At 41.7% G+C, this 27,377-nt stretch overlaps 1 pseudogene; it reads left to right on the top strand.

The window, feature by feature from the left end:
- The window catches only part of LOC114688011, an 89,703-nt pseudogene extending 63,401 nt beyond the window's left edge, over positions 1–26,302 (top strand).
- Positions 26,303–27,377: the final 1,075 nt, after the last annotated feature.

Genomic DNA, 27,377 nt, shown 5'->3' with positions numbered 1-27,377 from the left:
CAAAAAAAGAGGGGTTTCCTAAGAAAAGAGGTGGGTTCATCCAGTCTCCCAACCTCCATGATAACCAAAGATCCCTTCAGAAGATTTTTTTTATTTTTATTTATTCTTCTCTCATTGAATACATCCCAACTTCAGCCTTCCCTCTCTCCACTCCACACAGTTCCCCCTCCCCTCCCCTCTTCCCCAGATCTGCTCTTCCTTTGTCCCTACAGAAAAGAGCCAGGATCCAAGTGATATCAACCAAAGACAGCATAACAAGTTGCAATAAGACTAAGCCTGGACCCTCTTATCAAGGATAGATGAGGCACCCCAGTAGGAGGAAAATGGTCCTGAGAACAGAAAAAAAAGAGTCAGAGACACCCACTCCCACTGATAGGAGCTTATCAACCACAGCATGTGACCAAAAAGATGTTTTAGTAAATACAATGTTCTCAATGAAAGATCTCATAAAGAAAGCCATTACTATATGTCTGTAATCCCACATCTCCTGAGGCTGAGACAGGAAAATTTAGAATTCAGGAGCAGCCTAGACTACACAGCCAGATTCAGCTTACGAAAGGAAAAAGCAACAACAACAAAGAACCAGGTGTCGTACAAGTGGCTAATGATCGAACTTCCTCTCCTGCTTCAAGGAGCACAGCAATAGGCCCACTATAGAGACCAGGAGAATCCAGCCCACAGCAGTGGAAGATGGTGTTTGCTTATGGTGATGAAGATGAGGAGTAGGTCAAGAGTGGAAACCTGACAGGTGAAGAAGCCATAAAAACTAAAGAAGAAATACAGACTGTTCTGGCTGATAGAAGAACCATGAATAGAAAACAAAGCATTCTTCAAATTAGAAATATTCGCATTAAATGTCAAGCTCAAATGATGAACACAAATGAAGATGGAGAAAACAAGCAGGACTCAGCTGAAAAGAACTCACAAAACAAATAAAAACAATAGTCACATTCATAAACACATGAGACCCTGACACAGGAGCACTGCTACTCAGATGGTAATTTCTCAGTGTGTCTAATGAGGCCAATCCAGCAGGTCCACAGAGTTCCTGGTCTCCCCAACAACACTTGCCCAGTCACCACTCAAGCTCTTCCCTGCAGAACACCACCTTCCTGTGTCTTACTCCCACTTTCAGATCAGAAAACTACACCATTAGAAAATTAAACATATGTGACTCTGTTAAAGGTTATAGAAGGACAATATGTGTAGGAAGGACAGTCACAGGGACAGGTGGTGGCATACACCTGTGATCTCAGAGTTCTGATGCCTCAGGAAGTTTCTGATCTTAACAATGAAAACTCAAGCACCCCACATTCCCCTCAAGTCTCAGAGGTCATGACTAGCATTTACCCTAGCAAGAAGGGAAATTGGAGAGGTACAGCATCTTCCAGGATTCTGTGAAAACTGGCATAGCACAAAGCATGGATAAGTCTAGAATCTGGTGCTAGGGATGAAGCTGACTCAGAGAAAGTCAGGGTTTCAGTGTTCAGAACTGTCACACAGAGTGCTGTGTGGTTCCATGTGAAACTATTAGCTGGCGTGTCACTGATGGAGGTTCCACTGCCAGAGAAATTGCATTGTCTCATTTCCTGGTGATAATTGATTCCAAAGCAATCTCCTGAGAGAAATAAAAATGCTCTCTGCTAAACAACACGGTGCAAGTTGGAAGCAAACTCAGTGCTGAAGGGATAGGCAAATATTGGATTGTAGAGTGGCGCATCCATAGCAGGAGTCCCATCAAGCTGACAAGTGGCATTCGTCATCAGGATTCTACCGTTGTCAACTTGACACCCAAACACATCACTTAAATCCTAACTTTCCATCTCATGTCTCCGAAGTTTCAGTTTTGTCTCATAATGCAAAATACAACCCAATTTCAAAGGCCCCCAGAGTCCCTGATAATTCCAGCAGTTTTAAGGTCCATAAAGTCTTCCTCTCAAAAGAGACTCAAGGCAATGTCTCAACTATGAGCACCTATAAAATAAAAACAAGTTACATACTCTCAACATACAATGGTACAGAATAGACATTGCCATGCCAAAATGTAAGAATCAGGGCATACCAAGGAATGATCAGACCACAGCAAGACAAATCTCCATCAGCATAAACACCAAATCCTGCAGCTCCATGTCCAGCTACAGAGATCATAATGTCATTCGCTGGACTCCAAAGGGCATAGGTAGCTCCATCCCTCCAGTTCTACCACATGAAACACACACAGCCTCTCCTTAGGTCATCTCTCTACTCTGTGCCTAAAACTTTATTTATCAGGAAAAAAATGTGTTTCTGGCTTCTCAGATATCCTAGGAAGTCCATTCCACATTAGGCTTCATTTCAAAGGTCCATAGAATGAGCACTCAGGATTCTTGCAGGATTTTGGACTCAGGGACATTGCCTCACCTCAGCTGCTATCTGAAACTGTGCAGCATGACTCAGTGACCCCTCAATCCAGCATCTTTCATGGCTAAAAACTATAGGAACGTCACTGCCAAGTTCTGTTGACAACTTGAGATGTGGCCTCTCCCTGCCCCCCTGAACCACAGCTGCTTAATGTGCTGACCATGGGAAACACTTCCTTGCATTTGCGTGTGTGGAGCAGGGAACACCATCACTTCAGGCTTCCTGCCTTTAAATGAATGTGGATCTTCACAAAATGAGTCTGTGAAGAGTGAGATTGTCCCTCGGGATCCCTTTCCTGTCGTCACCTGCTGCAGCCTTCCCCTCAGTGACTCTGCTCTCTCACAGCTACAGCGGGTTGTGTAGAGTCATTCTGGATGTTTTCTGTCCTGAAACTCCTCCTGCCAAATTAGTCCCTTGTGTTTAAATTCATCTTCACTCATGTTCAGGGCATTAACACAATAAATCTAGATTCCTGACAAAACTGTTGGATGAATGGATCCTTTCACAGTTCCCAATGGAAACCTTGCTGCTCTCTGCAACCTCATGGACTGGCCTCCACTGTCTCTCTCAGCATTCTTGTCTTCCTGCTTCCACCCAAATGTCCGCATAAGTATGGAAGTGCTTTCCTAGTCCTAAGTACAAAACTCTTCACATTCCAGCCACAAAACAGTCCCAAAGCTGAAGAACTACATGACTGGGCTTATTACTGCAAAAATCTGAATCCTGGTATCAATTTTCTGTCCAGGTTACTTTACTTGTAACTCACACAAAATGCCTGACCAAAGAAACTTAAGAGAGAAAGGATTTGTTTTTCTCGCAGTCCAAAGGGACAGTTCATCATGACATGGAAGTCTGAGAACATGGATTTTGTGGCACCTGGTAACTTGTGTCAACAGAACAAGCAGAGAACAGTGAATGCTTATGCTCATGTGACCTCCATTTTACACAGTCCTGAGTCCTATTTCCACAGAATGACACTACACACAGTGGATAGGTCTTCCCTACTCAATTAACCCAATCAAGATAATCTCTTCCTATCAAACCCTGAGGCCTGTATACAAGTTGATTCTAGATTTCGTCTGGTTCACATTCCATTTTAACCTCTCCATGGATGCATCTGGCTTTGTCTTCAGTGGACAAAGGTACCCTTGGGTCTCTTTCATATCAGCAAAACTCTATTCTACAAGTAAGAATTTAGTGGACGCTGCTGATCCAAAGACACTGAAGCTGGTGATGGCAGCACCTCAGAGAACCTGCTGGTCGTCAAGTTTCTGACAATGGCCTCTGCAGCTGTATTCATTATTGCATCTGTGGATGACATCAAGAACCTCCACTCTGCTGTGAATGCTCCCCCACCAACTAGACAGGGCCAAATGTAAAATGTCTCCAGTGAGGGTCAGTCTGCATGAATCACAACTAGTAGCAGCTCACATTCACCCTCACTGGCATGTTGAATTGATGATGAGGAAACAGTTGATAGTTCTGCTGTGTTATTACAAGAAGTTAATTAATAAAACTTAAATTTTAGTCATAGTTTGTTCTCATAAACATCAAAAATAAATAAAACTAAATAGAAATCATAACCAAGCAACTTTATTGGTGAAATTACTTAGGCAACTTCATGTGTAGTTAAAAGGGAGGTTTATTTTGTGGGGTAACTTACCAGTGAAGGGATAGTTTACAGGGTCTGGGAAAGGTGTAGCGCAGTCCAGCAGTGTTCTCTGGAGAACTCTGCTCAGTCTACCTCCAGCATCCAGGGTCTAGGAACCAAACGAGCTCCCCCATCCAGATCTCAGGTCTTCAGGTGTCCTCTCTCGGCTCTGCCTTGTAGGTGTGACAGTTATCGAAGCCTCACAGGTGGTAGTATTTCCAGATCAAAGCTGGAACGGCTACCCACTACACAACTTATTTTAAAAAAGGATGTTATTGAGACTTATAGCTTCAGAGGGTGAGTCCATGACCACCATGGCAGGGAGAATGGCAGAAAGCAGGCAGGCTTGGCACTGGAGCAGTAACTAAGAGCTTACATCTTTATTGTCAAGGAGGAGAGAGAAAGGAAATTGAAAATAGCACAAGCTTTTGAAACCTCTAAGCCCACCCCAGAGACATATCTCTTCCAACAAGGCCACACCTCCAACTCCTTCCCAAACAGTTCCACCAGCTATGGTGGCCATTCTCATTCAAACCAACACAGTCATTCTAAATCCTCTGGTGCTATTTCTCCAGCCAAGCATGGCTCAATGGAAACACCAAATCTACATCTTTGGATCTGTTCTTTCAGAGGGACAGGTGGACATCTCCTGGTTCCATGTGGCCCACTTTCAAGAACATGGGATGGTCCTAGAAAAGCCAGCCAGAGTGGAGCAGCACCACACAATCTTGGAAAACCCAAGCTTCTCCCCAATGGGAGTTCTACTGAGAATGATTCCTGCTGTCAGACACTTCATCCCAGTCACTTCCATCACATTGATCTACTATTACATCAGTCTCAAGGAAGTCACCCTTCACCTCTACCTAATTCCCAATGACTGCACCATTCGGAAGGTGACACTGAGGATCAGGAAACTGGGGCCAGGGTGGGATGACAGGAAACTTGAGATGCAGCTAGTGAGTCCCTTGGAGATATTCTCCACTTGGAGTGGGGAATGCAGTTCTATAAAGAAAACACTGATGTTTATGATTCTGTCCTCTTCATGGTACACTCACACCAGAGTCTCCTCCAACCACCTTTAATGCTCCTTTATCCTTGCATAGACTTCTATGGCCTCTTTCCACCTATCAGGAGGATGGGAGTGTTCCATGCCCAACATATAGCCAACTCAACTCCCTCCTTCTCTGTCAAGGACCCTGTTCCACAATGAACATGACAGGAGCCAATAATTCAACAGTCTGTGTGACTGAACACAAGATGGAAGGGTGCCCAAGAGTTGTCACCACCCCACCCCACACAAATGTACTGATTGACTACTGACTACCTCTGCTTATTTAGACCAGATAGATGTTGTAGCCCAGAAATCTAGCTAAATTATTGTCTGCAATGTTCCCTAGGCCATTGATGAAGAAGAAATGAAATTTCAGTTTGTTCGAATAAACAAGCCACCCCCACTAGACTCTCTTTATATTGGCTCCCGCTATACAGTGTCTGCTTCTAAGAAGCTGGAAATCATCCCAATGGTGAGCATTCAAGTGTTTACTACTCTACAGGGTCAGATGCCAGGCTTGGGAAGCTGTGGGGCAGGTTACGAGGATTTGCAGCAAACTGAGATTGGGAAGAAAACAATTGGTATTTGGGATGAGCAAGAATACATCAAAATTAGATATAAAGCAATTTAAGGGACCACACATGAATACAGAAGGCCTGGAGAATTGAGGAATTAGATTCAATATGGCACAGAAAAGGGGGAACCTAACATGGACAGCAAGCCCTGAATTAAGATGCCTGAGAAGGACTTTCAAGATGAGCTCTAACTCATTATGGTATGAATCTGAAATGTGCCCTACAGGTGTTAATGTGTAAACACATGGTCCCCAGTTTATGCTAGTATTTGGGGAGGTGTGGAAACAAATATGTGAAGCCTGGCCATCAGAAGCAGGCCACTAGTGTCAGGCTGTGAGGGTTACAGCCATGCTCTGCCCTGACCTCAGACTTGATGATCCTCTGTGACAAACCAAACTGCCACAAGTTCCTGGCACAGAGAATGGAGCCCCAGCCTACATGCATTTCCCACCAAGAAACTAAACAACGTAAATCCATACTTAAGTTGTTTCCTCTCAAGTATTTGTCAGAGTGATGAAAAAAGAAACAGCATGATGGGGTCCCTGCTGGGCCCTTAACCTTCTGAGTAAAGATGTGTGTTCAAAGGCTGTGAGTTACCTCAGTGTAAAAGACGGCCAGTGTCTAATATGATGTGCAAGATTATGAATGTATGGGGGTGAGGACAGGCCTCCTTCAAAGAATGAGTAGTTGATTCTCACACAGCAATTCATTCTCTCTTCAGGAACTAGAGCTGTGCTACCGGAGCCCTGGAGAATCCCAGCTCTTCTCTGAGATCTACGTTGGCCACATGGATTCAGGGATTAAGCTACAAATCAAAGACAAGAAACATATGAATCTCATATGGGAGGCCTTGCTAAAACCAGGTAAAATTAGTTTAGGTCCAGATACCCCAAAGGTAGAAGAAAGGCAGTAAGTGGGGAGAGATCTATTGTCATTAATTCCTGGTGTCAGAAATAGCCAAATTGGTTATATGGCTTTTGCTAGATCCAAAACAAGTGGTCTGACCACAGTTTAAACTATAATGCTGTGTTAGCCACTGTTCCTAATTGTGAAAAACGTATGTGAGAAAAACAACTTAAAAACAGAAATAAAGTTAGCAAGATCTCTAAGGGTACCTGTCCCAAGGACTTTCATCTGCTCCACATATTCTCATTCTACATCCCCCACTTACCCCCTCCCTACACTACCAGTTTACCCAGGAGATCTCATCTATTTCTTCTTCCTAAGGCAATCCATGCATGTCCCTCTTAGGGTCCTCTTTGTTACAGAGCATCTCTGAGGTTGTGGATTGTAGCCTGATTATCCTTTACTTTATGTCTAATATCCACTTATGAGTAAGCAGATACCATGTTGTCTTTCTGAGTCTAGGTTACCTCACTCAGGATAATTTTTTTCTTTTTTATTATTTAAAAAATGTTTTATTCATTTTTATATACCAACCACAAATCCCCCTCTCATCCCTCCTCCTGCTTCCTCCCCCAAATGAACCCCCCCAACCAACCCTATCCCCTCCTCCAAAAGGATAAGACCTCCCATGGGGGATTAGCAAAGCCTGGTACATTCAGTTGAGGAAGGACCAAGCCCCTGCCCCCTGCATCAAGGCTGAGCAAGGCATCCCACCATAAGTGATGGGCTCCAAAAAGCCAGCTCATACATGAGGGATAGATCCTGACCCCGCTGCCAGGGGCCCCTCAAACAGACCCAGATACACAACTGTCTCCCATATGCAGAGGGCCTAGTCCGACCTCATGAAGGTTCCAACGTTGTCAGTCTAAAATTTGTGAGCTCCTACAAGCTTGGTTCAGTTGTCTCTGTAGATTTTCCCAACATGGTCTTGACGCCCCCCCCCCACCTCTCCTCACACTCATATAATCCCTCTTCCCTCTCTTCAACTGGACTCCTGAAGCTCAGCCTGGTGCTTGGTTGTGGAACTCTGCATCTGCTTGCACATGATGATTTTTTTCTAGTTCCATTCATTTGCATGCAAATTTCATGATGTCATTGCTTTTTATTGCTGAGTAATACTCCATTGTGTAAATGTACCACAATTTCTTTATCCATTCTTCAGCTGAGGGGCATCTAGGTTGTTTCCAGGTTCTGGTTATTACAAATAATGCTTCTATGAACATAGTTGAGCAAGTGTCCTTGTGGTATGGTTAAGCATCCTTTGGTTATATGCCCAAGAGCAGTGTTGCTGAGTCTTGAGGTAGATTGATTCCCATTTTTTTGAGAAACCACCATACTGATTTCCAAAGTGGTTGTACAAGTTTGCACCCCCACCAGCAATGGAGAAGTGTTCTTCTTACTCTACATCCTCTCCAACATAAGCTGTCATCAGTATTTTTGATCTTAGCCATTCTGACAGGTGTAAGATGGTATCTCAGAGTCATTTCGATTTGCATTTCCCTGATGACTAAGGATGTTGAGCAATTTCTTAAGTGTCTTTTGGCCATTTGAGATTCTTCTGTTGAGAATTCTGTTTAGATCTATACCCTATTCTTTAACTGGATTATATGGTATTTTGATGTCTAATTTCTTGAGTTCTTCGTATATTTTAGAGATCAGCCAGTCCTATGTCAGATGTGGGATTGGTGAAGATCTTTTCTCATTCTGCAGGCTGTCATTTTGTTTTATTTACATGTCCTTTGCCTTACAGAAAAATTTCAGCTTCAAGAGGTTCTATTTATTAATTGTCTGTCTCAGTGTCTGTGCTACTAAAATTACATTCAGGAATTAGTCTCCTGTGCCAATGCTTTCAAGGCTACTTCCCACTTTCTCTTCCATCACGTTCAGTTTAACTGGATTTAGGTTGAGGTCATTGATCCACTTGGACTTGAGTTTTGTGCATGGTGATAAATATCTATTTGCATTCTTTTGCATGTTGACATCCAGTTATGCCAGCACCATTTGTTGAAGATACTTTCTTTTTTCCATTGTATAATTTTGGCTACTTTGTCAAAAATCGGGTGTTCATAGGTGTGTGGATTAATGTCTGAGTCTTCAATTTGGTTCCATTGTTCCATGTGTCTGTTTTTATGCCAATACCAAGCTGTCTTTATTACTATAGCTAGCTCTATAGGAGAGGTTAAGGTCAGGGATGGTGATGCCTCCAAAAGTTCCTTTATTGTACAGGATTGTTTTGGCTACCTTGGGTTTTTTGTTTTTCCGTATGAAGTTGAATATTGTTCTTTTGAGGTCTGTGAAGAATTTTGTTGGGATTTTGATGGGGATTGATTTGAATCTGTATATTGATTTTGGTAAGATTGCCATTTCTACTATGTTAATCCTACCCATCCAAGAGCTTGGGAGACCTTTCCATTTTCTGATATTTTCTTCAGTTTCTTTCTTCAAATACTTAATGTTCTGGTCATACGGGTCTTTCACTTGTTTGGTTAGAGTTACTCCAAGATATTTTATGTAATTTGTGGCTATTGTAAAGGGTAATGTTTCTCTGATTTCTTTCTCAGCCCATTTATCATTTGTATATAGGATGGCTACTGATTTTTTTAGTTAATCTTGTATCCAACTACATTACTGAAGGAGTTTAACAGCTATAGGAGTTCCCTGGTAGAATTTTTGGGTCACTTATGTATATTATCATATCATCTGCAAATAGTGAAAGTTTGACTTCTTCCTTTCCAATTTGTATCCCCTTGATCTCCTTTTGTTGTCTTATTGCTCTAGCTAGACTTCAAATACTATATTGAATAGACATGGAGAGAGTAGACAGTTTTGTCTTGTTTCTGATTTTAGTAGAATCATTTTGAGTTTCTCTCCATTTAGTTTGATATTGGCTGTTAGCTTGCTGTATATTGATTGCCTTAATTATATTTATGTATGTTGCCTGTATTCCTGACCTCTCCAAGACCTTTATCATGAAGAACTGTTGGATTTTGTCAAAGGCTTTTTCAGCATCTAATGAGATGATCATGTGGGGTTTTTTTTCTTTCTGTTTGATTATATGGTGAACTATATTGACAGATTTCTGTATGTTGAATCATTCCTGTATCTCTAGGATGAAGCCTACTTGATCATGGTGAATGATTTTTTTTGTTTTCTTGGATTTGATTTCCCAGTATTTTGTTGAGTATTTTTGCATCAATGTTCTTGAAGAAGATTGGTCTGTAATTCTTTTTCTTTGTTGCATCTTTGTGTGGTTGGGTATTAGGGCAACTGTAGCCTCATAAAAAGAGTTTGTCAATGTCCCTTCTGTTTCTATTGTGTGGAACAATTTGAGTAGTGGTAGTAGCTCTTTGAAACTGTGGTAGGATTCTGTGCTGAAACCATCTGGCCTTGGGTTTGTTGTTGTTGTTGTTGTTGTTTGGTTGGGAGACTTTTAATAACTGCTTCTATTTCCTTGGATGTTATAGGTCTATTTAAGTAGTTTATCTGGTCTTGATTTAATTTTAGTATGTGGTATCTATCAAGAAAACTGTCCACTTCTTTTAGATGTTCCAATTTTGTGGAATACAGGTTTTTGAAGTATGACCTAATGATTCTCTGGATTTCTTCAGTGTTTGTTGTCATGTCCCCCTTTTCTTTTCTGATTTTGTTAATTTGGATATTCTTTCTCTACCTTTCAGTTAGTTTGGATAAGAGTTTGTCTATCTTGTTGATTTTCTCAAAGAACCAACTCTTTGTTTCATTGATTGTTTGTATTGTTCTCTTTGTTTCTATTTATTGATTTCAGCCCTTAATTTGATTATTTTCTGTCATCTACTCCTGGGTAAGTTTGCTTCTTTTTGTTCTAAAGCTTTCAGGCATGCTGTTAAGTTGCTAGTGAGAGATCTCTCTGAATTTATGTAGGCATTTAGTGCTATGAACTTCCCTCTTAGCACTGCTTTTATAGGGTCCCGTAAGTTTGGGTATGTAGTGCCTTCATTTCCATTGAATTCTAGGAAGTCTTTAATTTCTTTATTTCTTCCTTGACCCAGTGGTGATTCAGTTGAACATTGTTCAGTTTCCATGAGTTTGTAGGCTTTCTGTAATTTGTGTTGTTGTTGTATTCTAACTTTAAGCCATGGTGATCCAATAAGATATAGGGAGTTGTTCCAATTTTGTTGTATCTGTTGGGATTTGCTTTGTGACTGAGTATGTGATTAATTTTGGAGAAGGTTTCATGGGGTGCTGAGAAGATGATATATTCTTTTGTGTTTGGGGTAAACGTTCTACAGATGTCTGTTAAGTTCATTTGAGTCATAATATCTGTTAATTCCCTTATTTCTCTGTTAAGTTTCTGTCTGGCAGACCTGTCCATTGGTAAGAGTGGGGGTCTTGAAATCTCTCATTTTTAGTGTGTGGGTTTTGGTGTGTGATTTAATCTTTAGTAATGTTTCTTTTACAAATGTGGTTGTCCTTGTATTTGAGGCATAAATGTTCAAAAGTGAGACTTCATCTTGATGGATTTTTTCCTGTGATGAATATGAAATGTCCTTCTCCATCTCTTTTGATTAATTTTAACTTGAAGTCTACTTTATTAGATATTATCATAGCTATACCAGCTTGTTTCCTAAGTCCATTTGATTGGTAAATCTTTTCCCAATCCTTTACTCGGAGGTAATGTCTGTTTTTGAAGTTGTGTGTTTCTTGTATGCAACAGAAGGATGGATCCTGTTTTCATACCCATTCTGTTAGCCTGTGTCTTTTTAATAGGTAAATTGAGTCCATTGATGTTAAGAGATATTAATGACCAGTGATTGTTAATTGTGGTGGTATAGTGTGTACCCCAGTAAAGCTTATCTGAGGATCAGAGGACAAAGCCAGTCACTAAATTAGACATAGAGGTCAGGCAATGGTGACATATACTTTTAATCCTATCACTTAGAAGGCAGAGATCCATCTGGATCTCTGAGAGTTCAAGGCCTCATTGGGCTGCATGAGAGAAACAGAACCAGGCAGTGGTGACACATGCTTTTAATCCTAGGAAGTAATGTGGCAGGACACAGAGAGGTATATAAGGCATGAAGAAACAGGAACTCTCTTTGGAGACTGAGGGTTTCCAAGAGGTAAGCTAGTGGCTGGCTTGTTCTGCTTCTCTGATCTTTCAGTGTTCACCACAATATCTGGTTTCAGGTTTTTTTTTATTAATAAGAACTTTTAAGATTCATGTTACATCTGGCACCTAACATTTCTGGCACAAATTCATGAAAAAGCTGCTTGCTTGTGGACTTTCAGGCCCCAGCTCAGTCCTGAGCTGCATGTGGCCAAAGTCTCCACCCATGTGGGCCAGAGTCTCTTTGGCTTCTTCTCTTCTGGTGAGTTGTGGGCTCTCCCTGGATTCTGATCTTGGGCTTCTACCACACTACGTAGCTGCTTTGAAACCTGCTTGGGCTTCTACTGTTCTACGCAGTCAGCAGAGTTGGGGAGTTAATTAAAATTTCTTAAAGGAAGAAATTAGTTAAAAGAGAAATTTTTCCCACATTAAAAAATGAGAAACATTTTTACAATAGAAGGATTTGGTCTCTGATAATATTATTGATGGTCTGAAAATGAAACAATTAAATGAGAGGATAATTAATGTTAATGGAATTTACATAACATCAATTATAAATATTATTTGTTTGATCTTTTTGCTTGATTATTTAAAAAGCTGATTAATATGATTGCCAAACCAGGTGGTGGTGGCACATACCTTTAATCCCAGCACTCATAGGCAGAGCCAGGTGGATCTCTATGAGTTCAAGGCCAGCCTGGTCTACAGAGAGAGATCCAGGACAAGCACCAAAACTACATTGAGAAACCCTGTCTTGAAAAACCAAAAAAAAGAAGCCAAAATAAAAGTTTTAGAAAAACTTGTTAAAACAGATCATAGAGAAATTCTGACCCAGACAGAGGAATTTAAAGGTGAACTAATCTCAGCATTGCATTATACAGTTACAGAGAAATAGCCTAAGGCTTTTAAACAGCCAACCTTAATCTATCCAGTAATCTTACCAGACCTGCCAAATGCTTAAGACTGTGTACAAGCTGATTGGACTCCTGTGCAAATGTTAAATTTGAGGAGATTCAAAGAAGATCTAGTGTCATATGGTATGCATTCTCCATTTGTGAAGCAAATGTTAAACTTGTGGTCAACTTGTAATAGAATTATCCATCAAGACTGGAAAGATGTGGTTACAACTGTTTTAGAGGCTAGTCCACAGTTACAATGGAGGACCTGGTTGGAACATGAGGTTAAGACCATTAAACAACAAAATAGGGATAGAGGTATGGAAATTTCCCAAGATCAGTTTCTTGGAGAAGGCAATTATGCTGGTATATAAAGACAATCTTTATATGATGACTTCACCCTAATTTTATGCCAAATGGAAGCCTTGAATGCTTGAGACAGAATTGAAAAAGTAGGAAAGAAAATTGAGTCATTTACAAAAGCTCTACAAGGCCCAAAAGAAACTTTCACTGATTTCTTGCAAAGGCTGTCTTACAGTAAATAGAATGATACCAAATTCAGAAACTATACAGATAATAATTGAATCTCTGGCTTTTGAAAATGCTAATGACAATGTAAAAGATAACTAGGCTGTTAAAGTCAAGCTCAGTATCCTGAGAGGAATGGATCTGAGATACAATAAATATTAAATCTCATAACCATAATGATACTTGGATAGAAGAGGTGATTTCCAGAGGGTTGAAGAAGAATAGTAATGTCAGGTATTTTAATTCAGTAAACAAGGTCACCTAAAAGGGGGCTGTAAACAAGGTGTTTTTCAAGGAACAATGGCAACAGAATGCCCCTCCCTTCTGGATTATACAGAAGGTATGACAAAGGCAAGCACTGGACTAAGGAATGTAGATCAACAAGGGACAGATAAGGTAATCCCTTGCCTTTGCTGACAAGAAGTGCCCTAAGGGACCTCTTGCAGGCCCCCATGACAAATTTGGTTCAGTACTTCCCCTGCCATTGTAGAAGAAACTCCTTCTCAGAGCAATTAAAGAGCTTAATGTCTATTATAATAAACCATACAGCTCTGGATGATAGAACAACCTTAGAAAATAAAACAAAAATTTAAGGAGAAATTATAAATCAAAATTGATAAAAATTAGATTGGGAACCTCCCCAAAATTAGGGTTAGAAAAGGATTTTGTTCTTGTCTTTCAGGAGAATGAAAGCTAAGGAATCTGAAGAACACTAGACAAATAAGATATTTGAAGAAAAAGGACAAATCATCCAGAAAAAAAGGTCCCAAGAAAAAGAAAAAAAATGATCTATTAGTATATTACATATCTAACAGGATAAAATTTCATAGGTCTTTCTAAATGTTTGTTTCTGCTGTTCTCTACAGACACATAATGCAAATGGTCTTCATGTAGTCCCAGTTCAATTAAAAATTAAAGCTGGCTTTGGAGTTGGAGCATGGCTCTCTCCTTCTCTAAACCCAAGCATGCTTGTTAAAAGAAAATGCAAAAATGTCTGTATCATGTTGAGAGAGCAAGACAAACTCCATTTTAATGAAAACTTCATTTCTAACAATACTAAGATAAAAGCCAAACCAAGTTCCAGAGACATAAACTCCCAACTAAGACTCTAGTCAACCCCCACCCCCACCCCAGGGAACGTAGGCAGTGGTAGCACATGCCTTTAATCCTAGCATTCCAGAAGCAGAGATCCATCCAGATCCCTGTGAGTTCAAAGCCACATTGGAAACAGCCAGGAGTGGTGACACACGCCTTTAATCCCAGGAAGTGATGGCAGAAAGCAGAAAGGTATATAAAGTGTGAGGACCAGAAACTAGAGCTGGTTAAGCTTTTAGACTTTTGAGCAGCAGTTCAGCTGAGATCCATTTGGATGAGGACACAGAGGCTTCCAGTCTGAGGAAACAAGATCAGCTGAGGAATTAGTGAGATTCATGTTACATTCTTGTACCTTTATAGGCATGTCCCTCTTTAGGTTGGCAAAGTTTTCTTCTCTGATTTTGTTGAATATATATTCTGTGCCTTTGAGCTGAAATTCTTCTCCATCTTCTATCCCTATTATTCTTAGGTTTAGTCTTTTCATGGTGTCTCAGATTTCTAGGATATTTTATGTTAAGAATTTGTTGGATTTAACATGTTCTTTGACCATTGAATCTATTCCCTCTATCATATTTTTAACACCTGAGATTCTGTCTCTCATCTCTTGCATTCTGTTGGTTATGCTTATAGCTGTAGTTCCTGATTGTTTACCCAGATTTTCCATTTCCAAAATTCCCTCAGTTTGTGTTTTCTTTATTGCTTCTATTTCAATTTTCAAATCTTGAACTGTTTCCTTCACCTGTTTGGTTGTTTTTACTTGGCTTTCTTTAAGAAATTTATTGATTTCTTCCAATTTTTGTTCATCTTTTCCTCCATTTCTTTAAGGGAATTTTTCATTTCCCGTTTAAGGACCTCTATCATCTTCATAAAGTTATTTTTAATGTTGTTTTCTTCTGCTTCTTCTGCATTGGCATGTTCAGATCTTGCTGTTGTAGAACCACTAGGTTCTGGTGGTGCCATATCACTCTTGATATTGTTGAAAGTATTCTTACACTCCCATTTACCCAACTGAGTTTGGAATAATTATAGATACAGGTGTTGATTCTTCCTCCACTCTGTGTAGGTGGTGCCTATATCTCCAGGGCCCCTCTTCCTCCAATTGGTACAGGTAGAACCTGTGCCTCTAGGGGGCCTCTGATGCCACTGGGGCTGGTGGTGGTGGGGCCTAGCCGCAGGAATCTTGCCTGCTGACCAGCTGCTGGGGCTCTTTTTCCAATTGGTGCAGGTGGGGGCTGTGGCTCCAGGGCCCTCTATATGTGGTAGTTCTACTGCCAATTTTTAAGAAGCCTCCACAATTATTTCCACAATGGCTGCACTAGCTTGAACTCTTAACATGCTAGTGTGTGTTTCTCTGTCCCCACATACTTCAGCATTAATTGACATTGGAGTTGTTTGTTTGCTGGTTTGTTTGTTTGTTGGGTTGGTTGGTTGGTTTTAGTTTTTTGAGACAGGGTTTCACTATGTGTAGCCCTGGCTGACCTAGAACTCTCTCTGTAGATCAGGCTGGCCTCAAACTCACAGAAATTCACCTGCCTCTGCCTCCTAAATGCTGGGATTAAAGGAATGTACTGCTACCACCTGGTATTCATTAATATTTGTGTATCTTTGATATTGAACATCTCAAGGGATGAGATGGAATCATAAGTGATTTAAACTTGCATTTCCCTAATATCTAAGAGTTTGCTAGCCATGTGTGTTTCTTCCTTTGAGAATTCTGTTACTGCTGTGGCCAATCTTAGAACTTGGTTATTTTCTTGATGTTTAGATATTTTAGTTTCATGGGTATTCTATTTACAAATCTTCTGTCAGATGTTAGCTGGGAAATCGTTTCTCCCACTCTTGACTGCATCTTCACTCAATTAAGTTTCCTTTGCTACACAGAATTTTTTAGTGTCCTGAGATCCAATCTATCAACAACTGGATTTACTTCCTATGCTACTAGAGTCTTATTCACACAATCCTGACTTATACTCATGTGTTGAAATGGCCTCCCTACTTTTTCTTCCATCAGGTTCAGAGTATTGGGTCCAACATTGAGGTCTTTGGTCATGAGTTGATTTCTAAAGGAGAGGTATAGACCCCTGGTTTAATCTTTCCATGTGTTCCTGTGTAGGTTTTTCAGTATCATTTGTTGAACAAGCTGTCTTTTCTCCAAAGTGTATTTTGGGTTCTTTGCCAAAGGCAGGGTAGTGGTTTTGTGGATTTTATCTAGGTCATCTATTTGATTCCATTGCACATCTTTTTGCTATGGCTGTAGTATTAGTCTGAAATAAGGTGTGATGAATTTTTCCACAATATTGTTTTTGTTCAAAATTACCTTGGATATTTTCATCTTTTGTGTTTCCACATGTATTTCAACATTTTTCCCCACTCTATTTGTAAAAAATGTCCCTGTCATCTCAATTGAGACTGCTTTGAGTATGTAGTGTGCTTTTAATAGGATGGCTATTTTCACATATTGATTCTTCCAGACAATGACCATGAAAGAGGTGCCTTAGCATCTTCTAAGGCCTTCCTTGATTTCTTTCCTCAATGTATATCTTTAAATTTTTCTTATAGAGTGCTTTCATTTCTGTGGGTAGATTTTTCTGTCCAAAATTTTGGGTTCTATTTTATTTATTTGGCTATTGTAGACTCATCAATATTTTCAAGCTGACATGGACAAGAGAAAACCAAATAGGAAATTTCTCAAGTGAAGCAACAATATAGTCTTAGTTTAGCACCCACAATGCCAAAATCAAGCCCCCCCCCAACCAGTACATCTGGGGATGCCCAGCCCTTGTCAACTGTCAAACAGAGGTGGTTCCTACTCCTGAGCTGCTACAAATATGCTACACGTGTGGTCAAAGAATAGGATTTGTTCAACCTTGGCTTAAGTGAGTCACAGGTGGAGAACTGACCTGCCCCAGCAACAGGGCAGGGTTTGAATCTCACTCAAGCACTTACTCTGCAGGCAATCTTGGAAAATGACTCAGCTCATTTGAGTCTGACTTTTCTCACCCGTGAATTGAAGATCAGAATGAGTAACTTGTAGGATGATTGGAAAGGTTTAATGCTGTTCATACACATCTCATAGTGTGATCCTTAGCTGATGGTAGCAATGTTGCTATTTTTCTTTATATTAAGCCAACCTTTCTACATGCTGATTATTTTTGTTGGGACTCATTAAGGTCTATTCCTTTCCATCTGGGAAAGGATGCAGATAGTGGAAAATTATAATCATGGCGCTCTTATGTTCTCAATCTTAAATTTTGGTCTTTAAATTCAAAGTCACTCAGTCTTTGTCTTCATTAGATATTTTAGTTTATCTACAAATCAGGATGAACCAAGATGGTCCAGCTATCATGGAGTGTAAGGAATATCATCCTTCCTTCATACAAATAGAACCAGGGCTTCCAATTCTACAAACTGGGTCCTTCAGATGGCTTTGCTAAACTGTTAGAGCAGAGGGAATTTAGAGTTTTCTCAAACCCTTGGGGCTTATTCATGAGCTGAACTTTATTAACCCCCTTCACTTGTTGGTAAAACTAACTCACTGTTCCCATGTGCTCAGTTTTACTCCACATTGGTTTGGCCATCAAATCAAGAACATACATTTGTGGTGTGTGAGTACACAAGGTCAAACAAGGACAAGAAAGTAGCTTTCTACCCAGAATCAAATGTCAAATGAATTGAGCCAGCATGAGACTTGGTTAATTTTCTATGAGAAATTCAGTCTAGGATAAAATCGAGGCTGTGATCATTTGGGAGAAACATCTGTTGCTCATTCACATGTCTTCTCTCTTTATGATGACAGACCTGGTGCCTAGATTCCCTGTGTAAACAAGGAAATGTTCACCTTCCAGATTATGTCAGAATTTCTGTAGTTCATTCTCAAAATCTCAGGCATGTGTGGGAGTTTCATAGAGAGCGCAGGTGATTGGTGACAGGCATCATTACAGATGCCTCATCTCTCCTTTCTTCTAGGGGACCTCAGACCTGTACTGCCCACGATTCCTGCAGCCCACAAAGGTAACTAACAACTATATGAGGCCAAAGGAGCCAATAGTGTTCTGCTGGTAGATGATCTGATCCTTGAGAGAAGAGCAGTGAGAAGGAGGGAGCCTCACTTTGCAAACCTCACCAGAACAGAGAGGAGAGGTGCATGCCCAGGGCAGAGTTCCTCTCATGCCCTTTGCTGCTCTCCATTTTGACAATAACTCCACTCATCTCCAACTTGAACACCCCACCAGGGACCCCACCCCCTCATCAGGTAAATGGCCTCAGGAAAGGTACAGATTTTTTTCAAATTACCTTCCAGAGGAAGTAGGAAGCCGGGGGTACAGATGAGATGCATGAAAAGAGCCATAAGTGGGCAGCCAGTAGGAGACCTGAGGAGCCTTTCTATGCTCAGTGCCAGTCTCATCTTCACCCCTAGAATCTCCTGCCTTACTACACTTCCTGGACCAGCATCGGGAGCAACTGGTGGCCCGAGTGACATCAGTGGACCCTCTCTTGGACAAGCTGCATGGTGTGGCACTGAGTGAAGAGGAATATGAGGTAGTGCGGGCTGAGGCCACCAACCAAGACAAGATGAGGAAGCTCTTTAGCCTCAGCAGGTCCTGGACCAGGGCCTGCAAAGACCAAGTCTACCAAGCTCTGAAGGAGACCCATCCTTACCTGATCATGGACCTCCTTGAGAAGTCAGGCAGGATCTCTGTGGGATCCTGACATCTTAGCGGCTGAGAGGTAAGCACTCTCCCTTGTGTCCTGGCTCTGCCTGTCCTTCCTGTGGCCATTGGTTTCTCTGTCTATAAACCAGTGACCATGTGAGCTGCCTTTTTGATGGCACGGTTTCTAGGACACCTCTTAGGGACCCAGATGTCCCCTCTTGGCCTTCCCCAGCCTGTTCATGTGGGCTGAGCATCTGAGGAAACCTCACTGGAGCCAACAAATCTATTCGAGCCTTGTCCAGCCTGCTCTTATGGCCTGAGTGATCGGCCTCATAAGCATCTGATCCACCATGATACAAGCAGGACTAGGTACATGGGAATGGAGACAAAGAGATGATACTTTCCCCTGAAAAGGAAATGTATTATTAATAAGAAAGGAAGAAGGCTTCTTAAACATTTCCCATGCCTTTTTCCCAAATTATTTTTACATAACTCTGGGTATGTAGATATATAGGTATATAAATCAAACATTTTTGCTGAATATAAATCTTAAAGAAATTTATATTAAAACAACTACTTGTTAAAGATGACAGCAAATTTAAAAACTAATGAGATGGATTATTTGTTTATTTTTGCATAAGGAATTAATCTTTATTGAATATTTGATGCTATAAGTATTGAGAATCTTCAGTGTTTCTCACAGTTCATAGATATTTTACATTCCTGGTACTTTACACAGGTGTGCAGTGCACATGCCAGAAGCTGGTAGAAATTCTGCCCTGACCCCAAGCCAAAATTCACTTTGCATCTCTCTATGTAACTCAAGTCAGCAACTCAAAACACAAATTTTAAAACCAAATAGTTTCACAAAATACAACGCAAAGATAAACTAACATACTTACATCCTAAGGAACAAAAATCGAGTTGGGCCATGGTGGCATGCTCCTTTAATCCCAGCACTTGGGAGGCAGAGCCAGGCGGATCTCTGTGAGTTTTAGGCCAGCCTGGGCTACAGAGCAAGATCCAGGAAAGGCACAAAAACTACACAGAGAAACCCTGTCTCAAAAAAATGAAAGAAAGAAAGAAAGAAAGAAAGAAAGAAAGAAAGAAAGAAAGAAAGAAAGAAAGAAAGAAAGAAAGAAAGAAAGAAGAATGGAATATATATAAATCTTTACATTCCATAATTAAACCATCATGTTTTTATGAGAAAGAAAATCTCATATGTATGGGGAAAATGCTGTAATCACAGCACACAATAGCCTAGACTCTGAGCCAAGGTGTATCAGGAGCATAGTTGGAGTTGCGTGGTGTGCAGGCTCAAGCCGTGCAAAGTTCTCATGCTGTGTGCTCAGAGCTACAGATGTGAAGAGTCAGTCACATGACACAACATGGTACACACTGCAGAATCATCTCAGACTCAGTGCACGTTTGAATTAATCTTGGCCATTGCATTTGCCAAAGATTTTGCAACCCCCACATTTATTTCCATCATCCCATGAGGAGGTGGGATTCACAACTTAAGAAAGTGAAGTGAATTGGTAGAATGAGTGGCGAGCAGAAGGCTCCGTGGTTCAGAGCCCTTGCTGCTATTGCAAAGGACCAGAGCACTGCTCCCTGAACCATCACCAGGCAGCTCACACCCGTGAATACAGCCCCATGGGATCCAACAGCCGATTTTGGACCCCATGAGCACTGACACACAGGTTCACATTCAAATACACACACACACACACACACACACACACACACACACACACACACACACAATTTCTTAATTTTTAAAAAGATGAGAAAGTGGGATTCCTCTCCACTGCTGAGCCACCTACCACAGTGGCACTTGAGTCTTGCAAGGCTGTATACTTGTCCCAAGGGTATCCCTGCCAGTCTTTTTCCCCAGGCCACCCGACTTCCCTTCTGCATCTAGCTTCTGCTCCCCTCCCTGCCAGGCCCATGGCCAGAGCTGTTAGCCTGACTTCTCGGTGCCTCCCATCTTTTTATTCCTCTGAACTCTGCAGATGCAAAGTACAAGCAATCTGGACAGTGGCCAAGAGTTTTGTTGCTTCAGTCAGATACTGGCACATTCACAGGGAAAAGAGTTAGAGAATCAACTATCTCATATGAATTTTCCTTCCAAGAAATGTTTCTGTGCTGAGTGTCTCAAGATGGGATCAGTGCAGTCTGCACAGCTGTTGTCATTTTACAAACACAGTGTGGTGTCACCAAGAGACTCCTGAACCTGCAGTAACTTTCAGATCCTTAAATCTGAAAGGGACAATAAGTATTTAGAAATGGAGACATTAAAGTACACTTTCATCCAACAGGAGCCAGTGATTAGGGAGAGCTGTGCTTTACACAATGGAAAAGAAGTTTATTGACAAGTTTACACCCTTTGTGTTATTGATAGTTAAACACAATTGTGACAGTAAACTTCTGAAAATTGAACTTTAAGATGATTAAGACTTCATATTTTTAAATGTCCTATAGTCAGTAGCTTGCCTAAGGAAAACTTATTTGACATGAGGCTGTAAAATGCCAACTATCTACTTAAGTGGCTGTCTGCTGGGGGAACAGACTTTTTTTTGGGGGGGGGAGGCTGTAAATACCCACTAGTGAAGAATGTTTCATGTCAAGTTATCAGCTGTGGTTTTCCTGTCAATAAAATGTGTTTATCAGTGTGACCTGCCACCAACAGTCACAACAGAGAGCAGAGAGATCCTGTTTCTGTGCCTGGAGTGTGGGAGAGTGAGGAGATGGCTGCATTTTCCTACCTAGTCCTTCCTTACATTGTAGAATTTTTTATTTAACATTTTGTGTCTTCCAGGAGAAACATTACAAAATTTAAAACCAAAAGCTTTGCTTCTTAACACCTCAAGTGTTTTACAGATGTTTTGTTTTGTTTACCAAAAACATCTTTACTTTTTGTCTATAAAAAAATCTTATTACAAAATAATCATGATTAGCATAGAAAATGGGCATATGTCTTCAAAGCATTTCCCTTTAACAAAAATTTATTTTATACAATATGAATCTTAAGAATTTGGGGAGAGGGAAAGCCAGACTCTAATAAAACTCAAGGAAATCCATTGTTACTTCAGGCTCTTCTCCTCCAGGAAGCAGCACTGTTACATTGTTTCCATTTAGTAAAATCTAGTGTAGTTTTGTATCCTTGTGGTGATACTCTGCTTGTGATCTAGCAAATAAAGCTTGCCTGAAGATCCGAGTGTGGAGCTAGCCACTAGTTAGCCATAGAGGCCAGGCAGTGGTGGCACACACCTTTAATCCCAGCACTCAGCAGGCAAAGGCAGATGGATCTCTGTGAGTTCAAGGCGACCCTGGACTACATGAAATTGATCCAGTCTAAAATAGAAACACAGCTCACACCTTTAATCCCAGTACTGGGGAGTCACACGTCTTTAATCCCAGCACTAGGAAGGTAGAGACAGGAAGGGATATGGCTGGGCAGAGAGAGGAATATAAGGTGGGAGGAGACAGGAGCTCATTGCATTCGGTCTCAGGATTCATAGAGACCAATTAGATTTTGCACTACATATCCTTCTTTTGGTGTAATTTTAAACTATAACATCTTCCTATACCATATTGATAAAATCATAAAATCATAGAAGTATATCAATAATTTCTTTATCACTCCTTATTACAGTATCAATTCTTAATCCTATATTCTTGTCCATAAGGTCTAGTGGCAGAAACTGCCAGAAGTTCATGGTCTTGCTAGCCGCTGTGGCCATGCAGGAAGTATGTTTTGCTTTTAACAAGCGTGCAGTGCTTCGACATGAGGGATCTGGGCTGTGTATCAGCTGGTGAATGAGTCCAGACCTCTGAATCCTCAACATCTCCATCTTGCAGCAAGCTTGAATGAGACTAATCTGACTTATCTGACCGCAGTGAAACAAGCAAACCTTCCCAAGGACAGTGTTTGCTCACCTCGGCTGCATTCACACTAGGTGGCGCTAGGAAGCAAAGTTTCATCAATTCTAAGGCAGACAGAGCCAAAGCATTTATGAGTTTGGTAGAGAGGGTGGGGCGACTTCAGGGAGGGGATACAGGCAAATGTGTGGGGCCTTGCATCGCTCTATGAATATTCTCTAATAAATTGACTTCTACTCATTAAGATGAGATTAATGAGTCATTCTCTGTGCTGTTGAAATGTCAGAAGTTAGGGGCAGATGTTAATTTCATATCTCTCCAGAAGAGTCACACAATTGATCAACAAATTTTTGAGCATATGCAAATGAGACTACACACTAGATGCAGATACAAACTGTGTGTGAAAATGTATATAATCAAGTGTTACTAATACATTAACAGATTATTTAAACTCAAAAAATTTAATTTTACTAATTGTTTCTTTTCTTGTCTCCTCTAAATAGTCCAAAAAAGTTATAAATGATTCTACAAAGTACATGTAGCAAGTGTATGATTTTCAGACTTCTGGGACCACACCTTAATAAAATAGACTAAGATTTATAAATCCAACCATGAAACTTTATGTTAAATTACTCACCTAATCTTGCGGTGTTTTCATACTATAGTAACACGGCTTGAAATTGTTTTAATGTATCTCTTGAATAACTTTGCAAATATGTTCTAGCTTAAAATAATCTATTTACTAGAAATGTTTTGGATGGAAAATGTTTTAGATGATAAAATAAGGGAGTTGTTCTAAAATAAAATGACAAGCAAAAAACACTCATTGGTGACAAAGTATTTATTAATCAACAAAGAGAAAGCCTTACTGATAAATGGGATACCTGCATGTAGAAGAATGATCCTCTCCTCTACCCTGCAGAGCACTCAACTCCAAATGCACCAAAGACATTAACACAGGACCTGAACCCCTGGATCTGTTGGAGGGAAAGTGAAGAAACACTTCCTTATGAAGACAGAGGGAAGGCCTCTCTGAAGAGGACTCTAGTCATCAAGACAACAGGACAAACTGACAAATGGGACAACATGAAATTAAAAGGTTATATTTTGGGACTCACCCATGTTGGTGTCTGAGGACCACACAGCCAATGGAGCTGTGCTAATCTGGATGGCCTGTGCTGCCACCTGGGTGGTCTTGGTGACATCCAAGCCCAGGCTGTGATGTAGGACTATGTCTGGGTCCATGGCCCTACCACAGCCAGGGTCTGGGTTGATATCCATGGCTCCTGATACCACCGATAAGATCCAGGCCTGAGCTGCAGCTGGGAGCCTTGTCTGGGTCCGAGGTCCCACCACAGTCGGGATCTCTAATGTCTGGCCCGTGGTGCCACCAAAGACCACATGGATGCCCAGAGTCTAGGCTGCATCCTCTGGCCATGTTGGTGTTCAAGGGCTGTGCCGCCACCAGGACCACACCAATCTGGGTGGATTGTACAGCCACATGGGGCCATGGTGTTGTTCTGGCCTGGGCTACTGCCATAGGCCATGTCTGGGTCCATGGCCCAACAGCAGTCAGGGTCTGGGCTGATGTCCATGTTACTGTAAGAGGTCATAGGAACTATGGGTATTGAAATCCAAGGGCTGTGCTGAGCCAGCCCTACCCCTCACTGGCCCCATAGCTTTTCCTGCCCTTTGCAGGACACTGCAGCAGCAGAGCTGGTCCTACCCCGCCATGGGAGAGCTGACCCCCACAGTCAGGAGAGATGGCCCCAATCCTCACCACAGGCATGGGAGAGCTGGTCTTGATGGCATGGGCCTAGGAGAGTTGGCTCTGCCCCTCACCTGAGGGAGTGGTCCCAGTGGCCCAAACTGAATAGCTCAGCTACCATCCAGACCCACACCCTGGGCCTTGGGTGGCCCACCCTAACATCTGCCCCATCTATGACCTGCTGGAGTGCGTGAAGGGACTGGTCCTGTGGAACACAGGCTCTCCATGACTCAGGGCAACATCAGGATGTCCAAGAGGTGTTTCAATGAGGTCCCAGTCATGATGGTGTGCCAGAGACCTTGAACCAGACAGATGATTCATTACAATGAACATTTTGCGGGTGTGGGACAAAAGGATATACTGAGGGACACACTGCAACTTCCAATACCACTAGGATGAATGAAGAGGTGTTGGAAAGATGGAGGAGGGAGGTGGGTTTTTTGTTTCGTTGCTTTGCTTTATATTGTTTTTAATTAATTTGGGGAGGTATGCCACCCAGGTGTTGGGTAGATATGGAGAGACTGGGAGGACAGCAGGATTCGGGTGCATGATGTGAAATTTCCAAAGGATAAATAAAGAATTGTGTAAAAATTAAAATAATAATAATTTGGGAGTCACAAGTGGAGTCCATTACCATAACGGCTAGGAGCATGGCAGCGGGCAGGCAGGCATGGTACAGGAGCAGAAACTGATAGCTGACATCCTGATCCGCAGGCAGGCATGGTACAGGAGCAGAAACTGAGAGCTGACATCCTGATCCACAAGCAGCATGCAAAGAGAGAATTAGAGACACTGGGACCTGTGTGGGCGTTTGAATCCTCAAAGCCTACATCAGTGACACACCTCCTCCAACAGGGACACATTTCAAATCCTTTCCAAACAGTTGCACTAACTGGGGACCAGACATTCAAATATACGGAGACCAGTATCACTCAACTAGCTCAGCATCTCACCACAGCCAAAATGGCAAATCATAAAGCAAAACAAGCACAAAAGACAAGTACTGCTGAGGGTATGGAAAAAGGAATCCTTGCTCATTATTGGAGGGAGTTATAGTGGTTTGAATGATCAAAATATATTGTATAAGAAAAACTTTGAAGGGGAAAAATAAAATTAAAGATAAAAAGAAGAAAACAAATCTCCCAGGGCTCCAGCAAGATGGCTCAGCAGTGAAGGCACCGGTGTATAGCAATTTTGTCTGAGATGAAATCAACTTGGAGGGAAACTTGTTAAGACATGGGATACGTCTTCATTTCCTTTCCAATGACGTGATAAACACCAAGCAGCTTGGAGAGGAAAAGGTTGATTTCACTTTACAATTTACCATCTTTCATGAGGAGGCAGGGCAGGGCCACATAGGAGAGCTGCTCACTGGCTTGCACTCCAGGGTTTGCTCCGCCTGTTTTCTTACATAGCCCAGGACCACCTGCTCTTGGGTGGCACCGCCCACCATGGGTGTGGCCCTCTTATACCTATCATGTTTTCTCAGGAAGATTCACACAACAGGCACCTGCCACCAAGCTTGATGTCCTGAATTGGATCACAGGGTTACACACAGTGGGAAGAGAGGACTCCTGAATGTTGTCCTATGACTTGCACATGTGATCCATGGCATGTGCACACATGCCACACATAAATAAATAAATTAAATAAATAAATAAATAATAAATGAATAAATGAATGAATGAATGCTCATATTAAGAATAAACACCTCTCAGAGACTCTGAGCACATCTGTGCTGATATTGTGGGTCAGGCACTAACTTGGCACCAGGGGACACAACAACCAATAAACAAGATTCATCAAGTATTCCAGAGATTCCACGTTCTTTGTAGGTAGAAGTGACAGAAAGAAATCAGGTCTGTGCTGTTGGGTGGTGACAAGTGTCAAGCAGAAGAATAAAGGAGGGGGATTCTGGAAGGGCAGCTCTGCTCCAGAAAACAGGGAGCAAGCTTCTGACTAGTGGGAAGTCATTCCAAAAGAATAAAGAAGCCAGTGCAAAGGTCCCGAGGTGAGCGAGTTCCTGGTGTGTTCAAGGAATAGAAAGGGAGAGCAGATAACCCACAGCAGAGTGAGTGAGGAACATGAAGTGGGATCTAATGTCAGAAAAGGGCAGGGTGGGATGGAGAGGGTCATGTAGAGCTCGGGACCACTGACAGGAACCAGTATGTTCCTCACAGTGAGATGGAAAGGATAGGAAGGTTTGACTAAGAGGTGACTTAAACTAGTTTACATATTAGATTGTGACTCTGGCTTCAAGACTGAGAATAGACCATGAAGCATCAGCAGGGAAAGTTAGGAAGGTGGAGCACAGACCCAGGATGCTGGCTGGATCAGCGGTCTCCTTGGGCACAGTGAGAAGAGTCAGATTACAGATCTGTTCAAAAGCCAGGGTCAGGGCTGGGGAGATGGCTCAGTGGATGAAGCACCTGCTCTTCAAGCATAAGGACGTTTGTCTGACCACAGCATCCTCACAAATGCATGCTGGGATGGCTACAGGCTTGTCATCCCAGAGCTCAGGGGGAGGAAACAGGGGTACTCCCACCTGGCTGGTTAACTAGACTAGCCAAATCCATAAGCTCTCAGATAGCACACATGTACACATATGTGACTACACATGCACATCAACATGTGACTCCACATGCACATGATCATGCACACACACCACACACCTGCAGAAAAAAAAAATGATGTTAGTGGAAATCAAAGAGCAGATTTGAGACTTAGGAGAGCCCTGGAATGAAAGAAGACCCAGTGTTTGCCTGAGAGCCACTCCCTGAAATGAAGAGGCTGTGGGCTGAGCAGGCTATAGGAAGGAGAGGGAGTGCAGAGATCCAGAGCACAAATCTGGGGAGATCCAGGAGCTTTTGCTGAACTGAGAACT

This window comes from Peromyscus leucopus, chromosome 8b (assembly GCF_004664715.2).
Source record: "Peromyscus leucopus breed LL Stock chromosome 8b, UCI_PerLeu_2.1, whole genome shotgun sequence".
In the NCBI taxonomy this organism is placed as follows: domain Eukaryota; kingdom Metazoa; phylum Chordata; class Mammalia; order Rodentia; family Cricetidae; genus Peromyscus; species Peromyscus leucopus.
This window is presented reverse-complemented; position numbering and strand designations above follow the sequence as displayed.